Source organism: Otolemur garnettii, unplaced genomic scaffold (genome assembly GCF_000181295.1).
Source record: "Otolemur garnettii isolate 467f Iridium unplaced genomic scaffold, OtoGar3 scaffold00002, whole genome shotgun sequence".
Taxonomy (NCBI): domain Eukaryota; kingdom Metazoa; phylum Chordata; class Mammalia; order Primates; family Galagidae; genus Otolemur; species Otolemur garnettii.
In genome coordinates, this window is record NW_003852397.1 from 48,616,470 (window position 1) to 48,632,769 (window position 16,300).

Consider the following 16,300-nt stretch of genomic DNA (forward strand, 5'->3'; position numbering starts at 1 on the left):
AGGCCTGCCAAACAACAATGACAACTACAACAAAAAAATAAGCTGTGTGTTAGCAGGCACTATAGTCCCAGCTACTTAGAAGGCTGAGGCAAGAGAATTGCTCAAGCCCAAGAATTTGAGGTTGCTGAGAGCTATGACGCCACAGCACTCTACCCAGAGCAACCTAGTGAGACTCTGTCCCCCGAAAATAAATTAATTAAATAAAATATAAACTAACTCTATTTTTAATAATATAGTTGAAAATGTTATAACATAGTTACATATAACTTACATAATTTAATTATGTCATTAAATTATACAAGATATAAATCATTAAATTACATAAGATATTAAGATACTGAATGATACACAATCATATTACATAATATTAGCAAACTAATAAATAATACAATAATGTTATATATAACAATATAAGTATGTATCATAATAGTGTTAGATGTTATAATTCAACATGAATATAGCATTAGGAGAAAATGTGGGTGTACAAGGCATGATAGAAGATGCAAATCATAAAGAAAAGTATTAACTCTTATGTCTAAATAAGAAATTTTTTAAAACTTCTAAAGCAGAAATGTCTATAAAAGACAACCAATAAAGTACACTTTTAAAAAATAATACTGAGCCCAGGTAAAGTGGCTTACGCCTGTAATCCCAGCACTCTGGGAGGTGGAGGTGGGTAGATTGTCTGAGCTAAGGAGTTTGAGATGAGCTTGAACAAGAGCAAGACTTGGTCTAAAAATGGCCGGGTGGTTTGGCAGGCATCTGTAGTCCCAGCTACTCTGAAGGCTGAGGCAAAAGGATTGCTTGAGCCCAAGAGTTTGAGGTTGCTGTGAGCTATGATACCACTGTACTCTATCAACGGTGACAAAGTGAGACTCTGTCTCAAAAAAAAAAAGAAAGAACACTTCAAACTTGCCTTCTAAAAAGAGTATTTCTTACTATCCAAAACAATCTACAGATTCAGTGCAACCCCTACTGATGCACCAAAATGCCAGGTACAGTGGCTCGGGCCTATTATCCAAGCACTTTGCCTCTGTCACCCAAGCTAGAGTACAGTGGCATGATCACAGCTCACTGCAGTCTCCAATTCCCAGGCTCAAATGATCCTCTTGTTTCAGCCTCCCACGTAGCTGGGACTCCAGGCACCTGCTGCCACACCAGCTAATTTTTCTATTTTTTGTAGACACAGGGTCTCACTACTTCCCAAGCTGGTCTCAAATGCCTGGGGCTCAAGGTATTCTCCCGCCTCAGCCTCCCAAAGTGCTAGGCTTATAGGCATTGGCCACTGAACTCAGTCAAAAATATTTCTTAAACGTTTGGTCCAGCTACTCTCTGCTTCTGAATCAGTCAGGGTGCTTGTTGAAAATGGGGATATCTGGCAGCACCTGTGGCTCAGTGAGTGGGGAATCAGCCCCATATACAGAGGGTGGCAGGTTCGAACCCGGCCCCAGCCAAACTGCAACCAAAAATAGCTGGGCATTGTGGCGGGTGCCTATAGTCTCAGCTACTTGGGAGGCTGAGGCAAGAGAATGACCTAAGCCCAAGAGCTGGAGGTTGCTGTGAACTGTGACGCCATGGCACTCTACTGAGGGTGACAAAGTAAGACTGTGTCTCTAAAAATAAAGAAGAAAGAAAGAAAATGTGGATTATCTTACTCCCAACCCCATGCCCAGAGAATCTTTGTGGTTAAAGGTCAAGAAATCAGGAATATGAATTTAAAGAAGTTTACCAAGTGATTCAGAAGCATCCTCAAATATAAAAACCAGTGCAAAATCAGAATCAAGATAAAACCTTACAATGTTATTCATCACCCTGCTTTTCTTCTGGTCCACCAAGCTTCTCTCGCAATCATTCATGCAGCAAACATCAGAGCACCCTCATGCCTGTACAACCAAGACGAATATGTTATTTAAGCATTACCCAACCTCATTTTGTTTCGGTCTAAAACAGCCAAAGCTCGGCCAGCTTTCCTAAATCACAAAAGCCCAGGCAATAGATTTCCTGGTTCTGTCACCTTGGAAGTATTTTTAAGAAAGATTTAAAGAAAACTCACAAAATCACCTGGCACCGAGTTCCTGCATAATCAGATCATCATCTAGCATTACGCAGGTGCTCGCTTGTGCAGAAGGGACCCCAGGGGCTAGGATGAATAAAACACCTGAAGATTAAGAGCTGCCAGCCCGAGAGGCTGCTGCTTTGGGAACCACCTGATAAAACACCAGCATAAGTCAGAGTGAACTTTTAACACAGGATTTGATGCACTGAGCCTGGATTTGATCTATGATGAGATTTGATCTGCTTTTAAAGATAGGTGATTTAATACCAAAAGAACTGAGACCTGTCTAACAAGGATTAATACAGGCTTTCAGAATATTGCCTCGTACCTTCTGAATTATTAGTAACTCCTGAGTGTCAGATGCCTCTAGGTGAGAACTTCAATATTAAGCTGTGTCTTAATACTCACAAACCATGTTTTCATTCTTGACATCAACAGTGCTGAAACTTACCTATAGATTCTTCAGAACATTTAAGTCCTGATTTAAGTCTCTCTTTGTACTAGCTAGAAGATAAACACATTGAAAAAGATTCTGATACTGGCTGAAGTCTTGGGGTGAAGGAGGGTGGGCACAAAGATAAAGAGTGGTGGGGAGCTGACCTGTGGAGGTCAGGAGAAGCAACTCCAGTCACAGACCCCAACTATTGCACTGAGACAAATTCTAAAATCTACCATCCACAAAACAGAGTATAGAGGAAAGAGTTGTGACTTGGCCATCATAGCCCTGATACGGCCCAGACTAGACGTTTTCAGAGTTTGCTGCATCAGAACCAGCTGGAGGTCGGTGAAAGCACAGCTTCTTGGGTTTCCAGACTTTCTGACTGAGGAGGTTTGGGTGGAGCATGGTGATTTGAATTTGAATTTCTAACAAGTTCCCAGATGCTGCTGCTGCTTGGAAGGACCACACTTTAGCAGCCACTGGTCTCATTTTTGTGACCTGGGCCAAGTTTCTCATCCATCTAGGCCTTGACTTCCATATTTACAAAAGCCAAAAGCTGGCTGGTTCTCTTTAGAGACCATTTCACCATCTCTGAGCCTGAGTCGACAGACTCACAACAAGAACTTAGAGAATAAGAACTTCCCAATGTACCTATCACATTCCTAAATGCAGACAGTAATCACATCTGAGGCTCATGTGCACCATATCACTTGTTAATTTACTACAATGCCAACAGCGCAGAACTTTAAGATGAGACCCTGTGTTTGCTCTTTGGGGGGGATGACACAGAAATGTTATTTAGCAGTGACTCACTCAATTCTTAGTGTAGTCAACTGTACACAGGTTCTGTGATATGGATAAAGCAACCTGGGTAAGCTTACTCTTGTTATAGTTAAAGAGAAAAGAATCCATATAATCTCAACAATGTTTTGAGATGGTTGGACTGGTCCCCTCAGACTAAGTTTTATTTGCAAGAATCCATTCGTTTTGGGGGGAAAAATTGCTGAATAGCTACTTTAGGACAATGCCCCAGGTATTGTCCTAAGTGCTAAGGATGGGGGAGAGGGATGGGATAAAGTCCCTGTTCTAATGGTGAGGAGACTGACAAAATAGCCACTGAAATTAGTGCTGAATTCTGGCTGTAATGGGGTGTCATGACCAAAGTGAGTCAATTAGGCCAGGCACAGTGGCTCATGCCTGTAATCCCAACACTTTGGAAGGCTGAGGCAGGAGGATTGATTGCAGTCGAATATAATTAAGCCTGGGTAACACAGCAAGACACATCTCTACAAAATATACAAAAATTTTTTGTAGTCCCACCTCTGTAGTTCCCTCTACTCGGGAGGCTGAGGCAGGAGGATCAGTTGAACTGAGGAGTCTGAGATTGCTGTGAGCTAGGCTGACACCATGGTACTCTAGCTGGGTGACAGAGCAAAATTCTGTCTCTAAAAAATAAGCAAAAGTAAGGACATGAATGGTGAGGACAAGAGAGTTTTCCAGGCAGAGGAAGCAACAGGTGTAAAGACCGTGAGGATGGGAGTGGTGGAGGGAAGGAGGAAAAGTCAGGGTGCTTGGAACAAAGGGGAGAGCGGGTGTTGTCAGGGGAGGGGAAAGACATGGGGAAGGCAGGTGCCCAGGCAGTTTCACCTTGATCCCAATGTCAAGAAGACTTTATGGAAAGGTTTCAAGCACATGCAGGGACAGAAGCAGAGCCACTTTGTAAAAGGTGAACTCGAGCTCCAGCGCAGGGGTGGGGCAGCAGCAGAGAAGCCAGGTGGGTGCAGAGACTCTCTCTCCTTCACCACGGTACACCGAGGAGGCTAACAAATTCTCTCCCCCCAAAATAAAGTACAAAACTGGACAAAACTCTCAAAAGCCACCACTTTGGCATAGTAGAAACTGAGCTAAGTTCTAAAATGAGAAGAGTTTATTCATGAAAACAACGCCTCTTTGGTAAGGACAGCCAGAGTCTGGCCATCTTGCCTGGGCTGCTCCCACCCTCCACCCAGCAATGCTGAGCAGTAGTTCAAGCAGGGGGCTGGGAGAATAGCACTTTGCTGTAACCTTGAGGAGACAGCAGCCATGGCTTGCAATATCATCAGTTAAATATCACCCACAGATGCACTGGGACGGGGACGTTGTGGCCATGTTTGGACTGCAAGCCACTGACCAGCAGACTGTCCAGGGAATTACCTGGGAATTCCAGGAGGTGAGGAAACCACAGGGCTACATAAGCTCTTCACATATCTTGGTTAACCAGTGGCTGAGCACAAACACAGAAGAAGCAGAACAGGCCCAAGCCATCCATGCATCCTTGACCATTGGAGCCTATGCTGTGTGCAGAGAGGACCAATAGAAAGACAGAAAGGAAAACATTCAAGACAGATGTGCAAATGGCCTGAGATGTTAATATGCTCCCAAGCAGGCTCGGCGCCTGTAGCTCAGCAGCTAGGGCACCGGCCACATACAACAGAGCTGGCAGGTTCGAATCCAGCCCAGGCTGCCAAACAACAATGATAATTACAACCAAAAAATAGCCGGGCATTGTGCTGGGCGCCTGTAGTCCCAGCTACTTGGGAAGCTGAGGCAAGAAAACCGCTTAAGCCCAAGAGTTTGAGATTGCCGTGAGCTGCGATGCCACAGCACTCTACCTAGGGTGACATAGTGAGACTCTGTCTCCAAAAAAAAAAAAAAAAAAAATGCTCCCAAGCAAACAGAACAGGCAGGGAGTGGAAGCCTTGCTGGCTAAAGGCAGCTGCCCAGTCTTTGGCTGGACACCAAACATCTCATATACTTCAGAGTAAACAAAGAAGCCTACACCTCACAAATAAGAAGAGCAACCCATCAAAAAACAGGCATAAGCTTTCATTTCAAAGAAGGTGTGTGAATGGTTAACAAACTCATGAAAAGAAACACACTATTAGTCTTTAGAAAAATGCAAATTAAAACCACTATGACGGCCTCTTTGCCTACTTCCTGCGGCAATGGGATCGGCCTGCCACCTGCGCCAAACCTATCCTGCTCTATAAGTAACATCTTGCTCCTATTCTGTAACCCTGTCTTTCTCTTCTTCAATAAACTTTGTTTCATGCTTGCCTTAAAAATACACACACAATTAGATGTCATTTCATACCCAATAGAATGGCTTTAATAAAAAAGCCAAATAATAATAAATGATGAGAAGGTAGAAAAAATGGAACCTTCCCACATTGCTGGCAGGAAGGTGAAATGGTACAGCTGCTCGGGAAAACAAAAATTTACCCTACACGGCAGCAATTCAGCTCCCAGGACTCGACTAAACAGGAGGGAAAACACGTCTGTCCTCACCAAAGACTCGTATGCAAATGTTAACAGCAGTATTATTCATAGTAGTCAGGAACTGGAAATAATTCAAATGTTCGTCAGCTGGTGGATGGATTAAAAAAATGTGAGGTGTCCCTACCACGGGCCACTATACAGCAGTAAAGACAAAGGACCAATGTGTGCTACAACATAGACAAACCCCAAAAATGTAATATTACACTAAGTGAGAGATGCCAGATGCAAGACTGGAAATTCTATGATTCCATGTATGTGAAATGTCCAGAAAAGGAAAACTTAAAGAGATAAAAGGATCAGTGGCCATCTGGGGTTAGGTGGGAGCTGAACTAACTGCAAACTGTTTAGAGAGATTTTTTTTTTTTTTTGCATTTTTTGACTGGGGCTGGGTTTGAACTCGCCACCTCTGGCATATGGGGCCGGCACCCTACTCCTTTGAGCCACAGGCGCTGCCCCCCCTTTTTTTTTGGACACATAGTCTCACTTTGTTACCCTTGGTAGAGTGCCATGGTGTCCTAACTCACAGCAACCTCAAACTCCTGGGCTTAAGCGATTCTCTTGCCTCAACCTCCCAAGTAGCTGCATCTATAGGCACCAGCCACAAAGTCAGGCTATTTTATTTTTTTTATTCTTTGGAAAAGGAATATATTTTCCTTCTGTGGAGATAAACCTGATTTTTAGACACAAAAATAATTACTTGGCCTTAGGTCTTTTGATGGTCAAAAACAACAAGACTAGATAATTCTAAAAGAGACTCTATCAAATATTTTTTGCACTATTCACGTAAATGTAGAACATCTTGAGCTGTCTAAATAATATTCTTTTGGATCTATGCATTTTGCCATTGCTTACTTTTTTTTGCCGAAATTTGTTTTTTCTTTATTCAGTCACATGATATTAAGAGCTATGTCTACCTGTAGTTCATTCCTCTTAATTCCTCTGTAGCTATGAATATGAATATACTACATTTTATTCAGTGATTTCTCTATTGAAGGGAATTTAGATTATTTGAAAATCTTCAGGCTCGGCACCTGTGGCTCAAGTGGCTAAGGCGCCAGCCACATACACCTAAGATGGCAGCTTCGAATCCAGCCTGGGCCCACAAACAACAATGATGGCTGCAACCAAAAAATAGCCTGGCATTGTGGCGGGCACCTGTGGCCCCAACTACTTGGGAGGCTGAGGCAGGAGACTCACTTGAGCCCAGGAGTTGGAGGTTGCTGTGAGCCATGATGCCACGGCACTCTACCCAGAGAGATAGCTTGAGGCTCTGTCTCCAAAAAAATAATAATAATAAAATAAAATCAATACTACATATTACATTTATTTTATAGTGATAATAATATATGATCTTTACATTCTTTCCTTTTATTCATTGAGACATGTATAAGGATGTTCATTTCAAACAATGCCAGAATGAACACCCTTATGCTTGTATTACTGTTTCTTTTTCTTTTTTTTGAGACACAGACTCAAGCTGTTGCCCTGGGTAGAGTGCTGTGGCATCACAGCTCACAGCAACCTCCAACTCCTGGGCTCAAGCAATTCTCCTGCCTCCACCTCCCTAGTAGCTAGGATTACAGGCACCTGGAACAATGCCCAGCTATTTTTTGGTTGCAGTCATCATTGTTGTTTGGCGGGCCTGGGCTGGATTCGAACCCGCCAGCTCGGTGTATGTGGCTGGCGCCTTATCTGCTTGAGCCACAGGCGCCAAGCCTGTCTTACTGTTTCCACATGGAAGCATTTCTCCTTTACTATGTACCTAGTACCAGGTACTATGTATCTGTGTATCTGCTAGATCACAGAATATGCTTTCCCCCCAACTTTTTTCTTAAAAAAAAAGGTGGGGGCCCAGCTATTTTTAGAGACAAGGTCTCGCTCTGGCTCAGTCTGGTCTCCAACCTGTGAGCTCAGGCAATCCACTTGCCTCAGCTTCCCAACTGCTGGGATTCTAGGCATGAGCCACTGCACCTGGCCCCGTAGAGGGATTTTTTTTTTGTTTTTACATTTAAAAAACTTTTTTTTGGTATTAGAAAAGTTCTCAAACTAAATTGCAGTGATAGTTATACAACTATATACACTCACTATAAATAACTGAATTACACACTAGGATGAGTGAATGCTACAGGATGTGAATTATACCCTAATAGAGGTATTTAAAAAACAATAAAATAAAAAACATCAGCAGTGTTCCTGATAATGATCCAAGGGTGGGATGGCAGAGTTTTGGCAGAGCTACAATTGACAAGATTTGGTGAACCAGGAATTCAGTTTGGGGAATGTTGCTTTTGAGATACCTTTAAAACTTATAATAGACAGCACTATGAAGTTGGATCTGGAGCCCAGAGGAGGTCTGAGCTGGAGATATAAATGTGTAAATCATCTGTAGATAAGCAGACACTGAGGCCACAGGACACTGGGGAGACTGCACAGAAAGAGGAGCAGGGAGGGAAGGAGAGGCAGCAAGCTAGGGGCCTGGGACCAACAACTGAGGAACTCTAACAGATTAAGCAGGGCAGAGAGCAGAGAAAACAAAGCAGAAAGGTGGAAGGAAAATCAGAAGCACAGAAAGAGAATGTTTAAGAAAGGAGAGCGACCACGTCGAACACTCACCAATTGTTAGTTACTCAGCACAAACAGGTCCTGTTTGTGAGTATACCCTGCTCTCTTTCTAGATTTATGGATGCCCAAGACCTTAAACCAATCAGTTCTTTCTGATGCAGCACACACAAGAGGAATGACAATAACTCCTATCTTCCAAATGTGTGTTACTAAGTCCACCAGCTGTTCCCCAATATCCTCATTCCACTTTTACTGGAAGGAGTAGAAATACTGGACTGAAACCAGGATCTGAACCTCCAAAAGCAGGTGTGACAGAGACAGCCTACTACCCACAAAATAGCTGTTTTGTCTTCTCTCTCAAGAGAACCCTAATCTTCATGTGGGCACAACATACTCCCAGAATACATGTACCAACCATCCTTTCCCTTCCATGGGTCAAGTGAGTAAGTCTAGCTAGCGAGGAAGGTGATGTAATGCGCTCTCCCCCCCTCCCCTGCCGACTTTTTGGCTGGAATTCCACGCCACATCCTGTGACAGTGAGGGGAAGTGAGGAGGAGCTCAGGTCTCTCATTTCTGTGGGATCCCCAAACCAATCCTAAAAAGTTTACTGACAAACTTCTTTTATGTGACAGAATAAACGCTGCACATTAGAATAATCTGGAGTTTGAGGGGGTTTGCGTTTCTTTTTTTTACAAATCCTAATTCCTAGTATATACTTGGACCAACTAAGCCAGAATCTCTGGGGTGAAACCCAGACATTGGTAGTTTTCTTGTTTTTTTTTTTTCTCACTCTTAGTGTTCAGAAAGAGAAGGCACTAGTAGTTTTTATTAAAGCTTCCTAGGCAGTCACAATTGCAGCCAACTTTGAGAACCTATGGCTGACTCGACCTTTAAGCCAGTTGTTCTCAACCTTCCTAATGCCGCAGCCCTTTAATACATTTCCGTTGGGTCGCAACCCACACATTGAGAACCATTGCTTTAGGCGACCCCATTACTCACAGGTGAACAGTATCAGTTCCTAACTGATACTCCAAGCCATTTGGCTCTTCTTCCTGTGCCAGTGTGAACGTCTTTAAAAGAAGGGATTATTCTACTTACCATTCAATAAAAAAAAAAAAAAACTTAAAAGAAGGGATTATAATGTTTATTACTCCCACAAATATTTAGTAAACTATAGTTTCTTCCCTCAAGAAACCTATAGGTATGTTGTCTGAGAAACTACATGCATTTGTTCAATGAGCAAACACACTGAACTATATAACTACTACAATAATTTGTGAAAACCAGAAGGTAATACTAGAAGTAGCAATACTAGTAGTATGAGGAGAAATTGTATCCTGATATTAAAGGAAAGTTAATAGCCTAATACAAATCTAATTCCTTGTTTCAGCAAAGCACTCAGTAATTAATTGCTGACAACACTTCAACATTGCTGCCATATCCTCAATATACACACAGATACACACCCACAGCTCTAGCAATTATGCCTAGCATATTCTACATTTCTTATTTATCATAGTCAGGAACCATGCCACACTAATTTCAAGAAACAGTATGACAGCTACATGAAGGAAGCATTCACCGTTGATCATAAAACTTTGGAACACAGAATCCCTTTAGAAACTCACACGATGACTGCCACCACACTAAAACTACCTTATAGGATAGAGAGTTATTCACCATTTTTAAGACTTCACAGAATAACAATAATTATTTGCCCTAAAGGCTGTGTGAGATTATATCCTTAGGGAAGCAAATGTTCCAGGTACTAAGGATAAAGACCCACATTCCAGGGGAACTAATCACATGGAAACCTCTTTTATTTTCTGCAAAAGATGGTACTGTTTCATTACAAATCTACAAATTTGGATCACTGCTTCCAATTCTGGAATAGCAGCACACTTCCAACCCTTTTCTTGGGATCTAATCATGGAGATGCCACGCAAGAGAAAGGGAGCCGAGAGAGCGGTGGGAGCAGAAGTGGTCGGGTTCCCAAGTGCAGGGACAGTCCAGAGCTGGAGGGAATTAGGGACCACAGAGGAGTGGCAGATCCAAGGAGAATGCTCTAGCAGGGCCTACCACACGGCTGTCATGGGCAGAGAAACAGAAGCTCCAGTTGGAAGGGCTGTCATGAACTCAGGGCTTGAGCGGGTCACCAGTGAGAACAAGTATGATGGCCCTGTCAGCGCCTACCACGCCTCTTCCTGCACAGCCCCACGCCCAAGACCACAGCAGGCAGCATTAACAAAGACCAGGGCCAGTCCATAGGAGGAAGGGGAGAAGGACAGGCAGTGAAGAGTCCCAGACTGTTCTTTAACCCAGAGGGCATCTCCCCCTCCCTAGAGTATCTCATCTGGGAAGGACAGGAGAGTGCCTGAGCTTCTGTCTCTGGCCTCTCAGGTGGAAAACTCGGGCAAGGCAGCCTCACCTCCCAATGTTATAGAAGGCATGTGCCAAAGGCAAAAGACAACTAGATATCAGAGAGAAAAGTCTGCACTATGAAAGGGAGAAAACAATGCAAGAAAAAAGAACAGAGTGATTTACACCAGCAGAAGCAAACCTAATAGAAAACAGGACAAAACCTTAATGGTAACAAATACCTTAGCCTCAGTGAACTACGGGAGGGAGGCCACGGGAAATGTGGAGTAAAAAGGAGCAGTTAGAACCACTGATTGAAAATTCTGGGTTTGAAAAATAAAACTTTTGTCAGGCCACTTACAGGACTGGCAGAGCCGAGTGTGGGGGCAGAATGAATTGGTGAGCTGGAAATTTAATCAAGGCACTCTCTCAGGAGGCATCAGGACTGAATCTTTAACCGGGAAAAAGTGTGATCATATAGAAGTGCCAACATCTCTCTCACAGCAGTTCCAGAGAATCAGAAAAGGATAGAAAGAGAAGAGGATATATTTAAGGAAGTAAGAACCGGGAGTTTGCCACAATTAAAGAAAGATCTAACGTTTCAAATCAAAAAAATTTCACACAGTGCCAATTAGGTTGGACAAGAAAGAGCCACACCTTAGATCCACTGTAGTAAAATCTAAAATCAAAGAAAAAGAAAAAAGCTCCCGGAGAGAAATGGCAGAAAAATCTATAAAGAAAAAAACAAATCAGACCAACATCAGAGTTTTGAATATCAACACTGGAGGTATAAAAAACAAAGGAATGGTATCTTCAAAATGTAAAGGAAGAATCTTGGAATTTTTAGTTTGGTATTCAGATGAATTATCAGTAAATGTGGAAGTTTAAAAAAAAAAAAGATAGTCTCAGATTCTTTCTCTTCTAACGTTACGGATAATGCAGAGTTCAGGAATCTTCCTGCTACAACTAGACTGTGTTAGAGGTGTCCAACCTCCAGCCAGCATGCTGATTTTGTGAGAACTTTTTTTGTTCATCTGTGGTGTCTGGTATCACAAAAAGGATGCAAGGACCCTTTTTTTTCTTTGCTCATCAGCTTTCATTTGTGTATTTACTATATGGCCCAAGATAACTCTTATTCTTCAGTGTGTCACAGAAGAAAAAAAAAAGGTTGAACACCCCTGCTAGTACACAAGAAATCACAGAAGTTTCCAAAGAATCCCTCATGCACATGTGCCCATGTGGTGCCTGGGCAGGGGGCAGGAGGGGGCAGCAGGATTGGCTGCCTGGAGAGCACGGGGGTGGTTCAATAGAGGGCGGGTTAATGGTGGGACCACATGTATGGAGCATATTGCAAGGGTACAAGTCAAATCTATCAAGTATTGAACAGAAAATGTCTTAACACTGTTATTAAGTAAATGAGGTAAAAGCAATGCTAATTAGTAGGATGTAAGCACTCCAATTTGTACAAATAATCAACACATTGAATGTATATGTGACTTAATAAAAAGTAAATAAATAAATAAAAGAAAGTTGATAGCTGCATGATAATGGGACACTCAGGCTTGGGAAAAGCCAAACCTGGGATTCCCTGTAAGCCAAGACCAGAAAGGGGGGCCAGAAGTAGTCTCAGATTAGTGCAATCCCCCGGCTACTATAAAAAGCAAAAGTAAATCCTCTCCAGAGGAAGTGTCCCTAATGTATGTCCTGAGACCTCCTACAGAATGAGTTCAAGCAACAAGCTCACCACTAAGAATTTCCAGACACAAGAGATGGCCAATGTCTCTGAGTGAAGCTTAACAGAAACAACCGACAATGCACCCAGGCCTCTAAGAACGGCAGGTATAGAAACTGTCGGACATAAAATACAGAACAGCAGGTTATGAACTACTTAATGAAATAAAGACTGTAATCACAAAGATGCGCAAATAATGAGACCAACAGGAAGGAACGGGCAGATTTAAAAACAAAATGCAACCTCTAGCAATGAAAGCTACAATGTTTTAATTAAAGACTCCCAGAGGAGCTCTCTTACAAGTGGAATCTAAAAAAGTTAGGCTTATAGAAACAGAGACTGGATTGGTGGTTACAGAGGTCGATTTGGTATAACATGTCAGCTGGACAGGAGGAGTAAGTTCTTGAACGCTACTGCACAGCAGGTAGTTAATAATGCATCATATATTTCAAAATAGCTAAGACTGAATTCTGAATGTCTCACCACAGAAAGGGCTAGGTAAATGAGGTGATGGATATGTTAATTAGCTCAATTTAATCATTCCATATTGTATGCAGATAACATCACATTGCACCCCATAAATGTACATGATCATGATTTGTCAATTAAAAATAATCTTAAGTTTATAAACAACTCTCTGGATAAGTGAACCAACTAATTCCAAACCGCAGAAAAAAGAACTAGCAAAATAAAAGGCATATTCCAAGAAACTGCTCAAAGTACAGCAATGACAGAAAAGATATGAAAATATGTAAGAAACATCAGATTAGGAAATCAAACACAGATCTCAGCAGAGTACTAGACAACAGAACAGAGAAAATGAAGGAAGGGCAATACTGAAAGAAATAATAACTGAATTTTCCCAAATAGATTCCAGTCTTACCAAGCATGAAAAACAAAAAGAAATTCATATCTACACTCATCACAGGGAAACTGGAAACCTCAAAAGGGAAGATCTTGAAAGCAGCCCACGAGGGTGGCGCCTATGGCTCAATGGGTAGGGTTCCAGCCCCATATATGGAGGGTGGCAGGTTCAAACCTGGCCTCGAAGGAAGAGAGGGAGGGGAGGAGAGGGGAGAAGATGGGTGGAGGGAGGGTGATTGGTGGGACTACACCTATGGTCCATCTTACAAGGGTACATGTGAATCTTTCTAAATGTAGAATATAAATGTCTTAACACAATAACTAAGAAAATGCCATGAAAGCTATGTCAACCAGTTTGGTGAAAATATTTCAAATTGTATATAAAACCAGCACACTGTACCCCATGATTGCATTAAGGTACATAGCTATGATTTAATAAAAAAAAAAAAAGAAAGAAAGCAGCCCACAAATGTTCAGATCCTTTACAAAGAATGACGATCAAAGTGACAGCAGATTTCTCCAGAGAAACAACAGTGGCCAGAGAGGAGCAGCATACCATCTTCAAAATGTGGAGAGAAAATGGTTGTCAATTTAAAATTGTGTGCCCAGCTAAGTTCTTTAAGGAAAAGAATAAAGTACATACATATATGTATATATAGACTTTTTTTGAAACCAAAATTTACCACCAAGAGACCTATATTTAAGGAGCTTTTAAAGTTCTTTAGGATAAAAAAAAAATCCCAGAAAGATATACACAAAAGAAAATGATGAATAATAAAATGGCAAACAGAGAGGCAAATCCAAACAATACTATCTTCATAAAATAATACAGATGATGAATTTGTGGATTTTTTTAAAGGACATAATAACAGCAGGTGAAGTAGGAAAGGATTTGAAATCAAAACATTCAACAAGGCTTGGGAGAGGGTTTAAGATAATTGATTTTAAACCTTTTCAAACTTAACGTCACGGTCAAAGGTCAAGGAAAATGACTAGAAAATACAGTGTGTAAATTCCAAAAGGAAGGAAAATATAGACTATAAAGAAAGAAACAAAAAATCCAATCTATTCCCCTAAAAAGATAAGGAAACAAAAGAAAAAGGAAAAGTGGGACAGATAAAAATCAGCGGTTACAATGGTACAAACATGTCTAATTGTATCAAACATCACAAAATATACAAATGAATTAAACTTGCCAGTTAAACAATAGATATTACAGATTAAATACATGTTTTTAAAAAATCTAAATATATCCCTAAAATACAAGGTTATGAAAGAAACATATACCAGACCTCTGGTTATGAATATTGGAAAGGACAGATTTTAAGATGAAATTTTAAAAAGAAGGAAGAATTAGTATATAGTCATCTAAGTAGATGCAAAAGAAGAATAAGTCAAAGTTTAATGTCCTGTTCTGGGAAGGAAAAATAAAAAAAAACTCTTAGCAAAACAGAAACAGTAGAAAACTGCCTAACTGGTAAGCAATATCTAAAATGCACACAGAGCAACCCTAACAGTGAAAGCTGAAAATGTTAAAGATTTCATAAGAAAGTCATTAATAAGGCTCGGCACTTGTAGCTCGGTGCCGGCCACATACACTGAGGCTGGCAGGTTCAAGCCCAGCCTGGGCCTGCTAAACAACAATGACAACAGTAACAAAAAAAGTAGCCAAGTGTTATGGCAGGTGCCTGTAGTCCCAGCTACTTGGGAGGGTAAGGCAAGAGAATCACTTAAACCCAAGAGTTTGAGGTTGCTGTGAGCTGTGACACCACGCACTCTATCCAGGGCAACATAGTGAGACTCTGTCTCATAAAACTAAATAAAATAAAGTCATTAATAAGATAAGAATGCCCACAATTATTATTACTTCTACTCAATAACTATATAGAAGTACCGGTACAGTCTAGGATTACTGTAAAAGAAAAATAAATTAAAAGTCTAAGAATCACAAGGATTATGCATGTCTAAAGTACAGAAAAAAAGTCTACAGAAAATAACTATAATTAAAAGAGCCATAATAATATAAAAACTGCCTTTTATTCATCAACAAAGTTAGAAAATAAAACTTTTTTTAACAAATAAATCATTTACCACAGCATTGCCCCTTCTTATTCTGCATCCCTGCCCCTGATCAAAGCTCTAACTCTCAGCTCCTTGGCTGTGCCCACTATGAGTAATTTCTCACTAGCCATTTTTCCGACTTTATTTTTTTTTTGCCATTGATAAGAAAAATATGAAATGCTTCATGAACTTGCATGTTATCCTTGCGCAGGGGCCATGCTACTCTTCTCTGTGTTGTTCCAATTTTAGAATATGTGCTGCCGAAGCAAGCACCCTACTCAACTCTTCACCTATCCTTAGACCAGACCCATTTTCCCTAAGATCTCTCCTCACATATCCTCACTTCTCAGGCTGGTCCTCCAAACAGAAATTTTATCACATAGGGTCCAAAGTCACTGTAGTCAGTAGCTTTAAATAGCAACTACTTTTCCTTTATGGTTCTAGTAGAGATTTATTTTGTACTGTTGCATTTCACTGATTGAATCAATGTTAAGACATTTTCGATTCAGATAACTGTTCTAGATGCTACAAGTATTGAGACAGATGACTTTCTCTAATTGCTTTTGATTTCCTTTTCTTGCCTTATTGCATAGTATGGAATTCATTGAAATAAGTATTAGTGAGCAGGCAACTTTATATTATTCCTGTCTCCTGTGGAAACACTTCTAAGCATGTTACCATTCAGTATGATGTCTGTTGTTTGTTTCACAGAAATATTCTTCACTTATATAAGGAAATATCTTTTTGTAGTTTATTAGCGTGTTAATTAAAAATATATGTTGATTAACGGAAGCTAGGGAAAAAGTAGATGAGAATGTACTATCTTTGCAACTCTACTATAAATCTAAAAATATTTCAAAATAAAATATTAAATAAAAATAGATGTTGACTTTTATGAAATATCTTTTCA

The 16,300-nt window shown here is 40.9% G+C and overlaps 1 protein-coding gene and 1 non-coding gene across 3 annotated transcripts in view; both read right to left on the minus strand.

The window, feature by feature from the left end:
* The window catches only part of OSBPL10 (oxysterol binding protein like 10), a 306,798-nt gene that overhangs the window by 198,920 nt on the left and 91,578 nt on the right, over positions 1–16,300 (minus strand). The window lies entirely within an intron of this gene.
* Positions 15,557–15,663, minus strand: LOC111725918. The gene has a single exon (XR_002773860.1). It is a non-coding gene; the product is annotated as a U6 spliceosomal RNA (small nuclear RNA).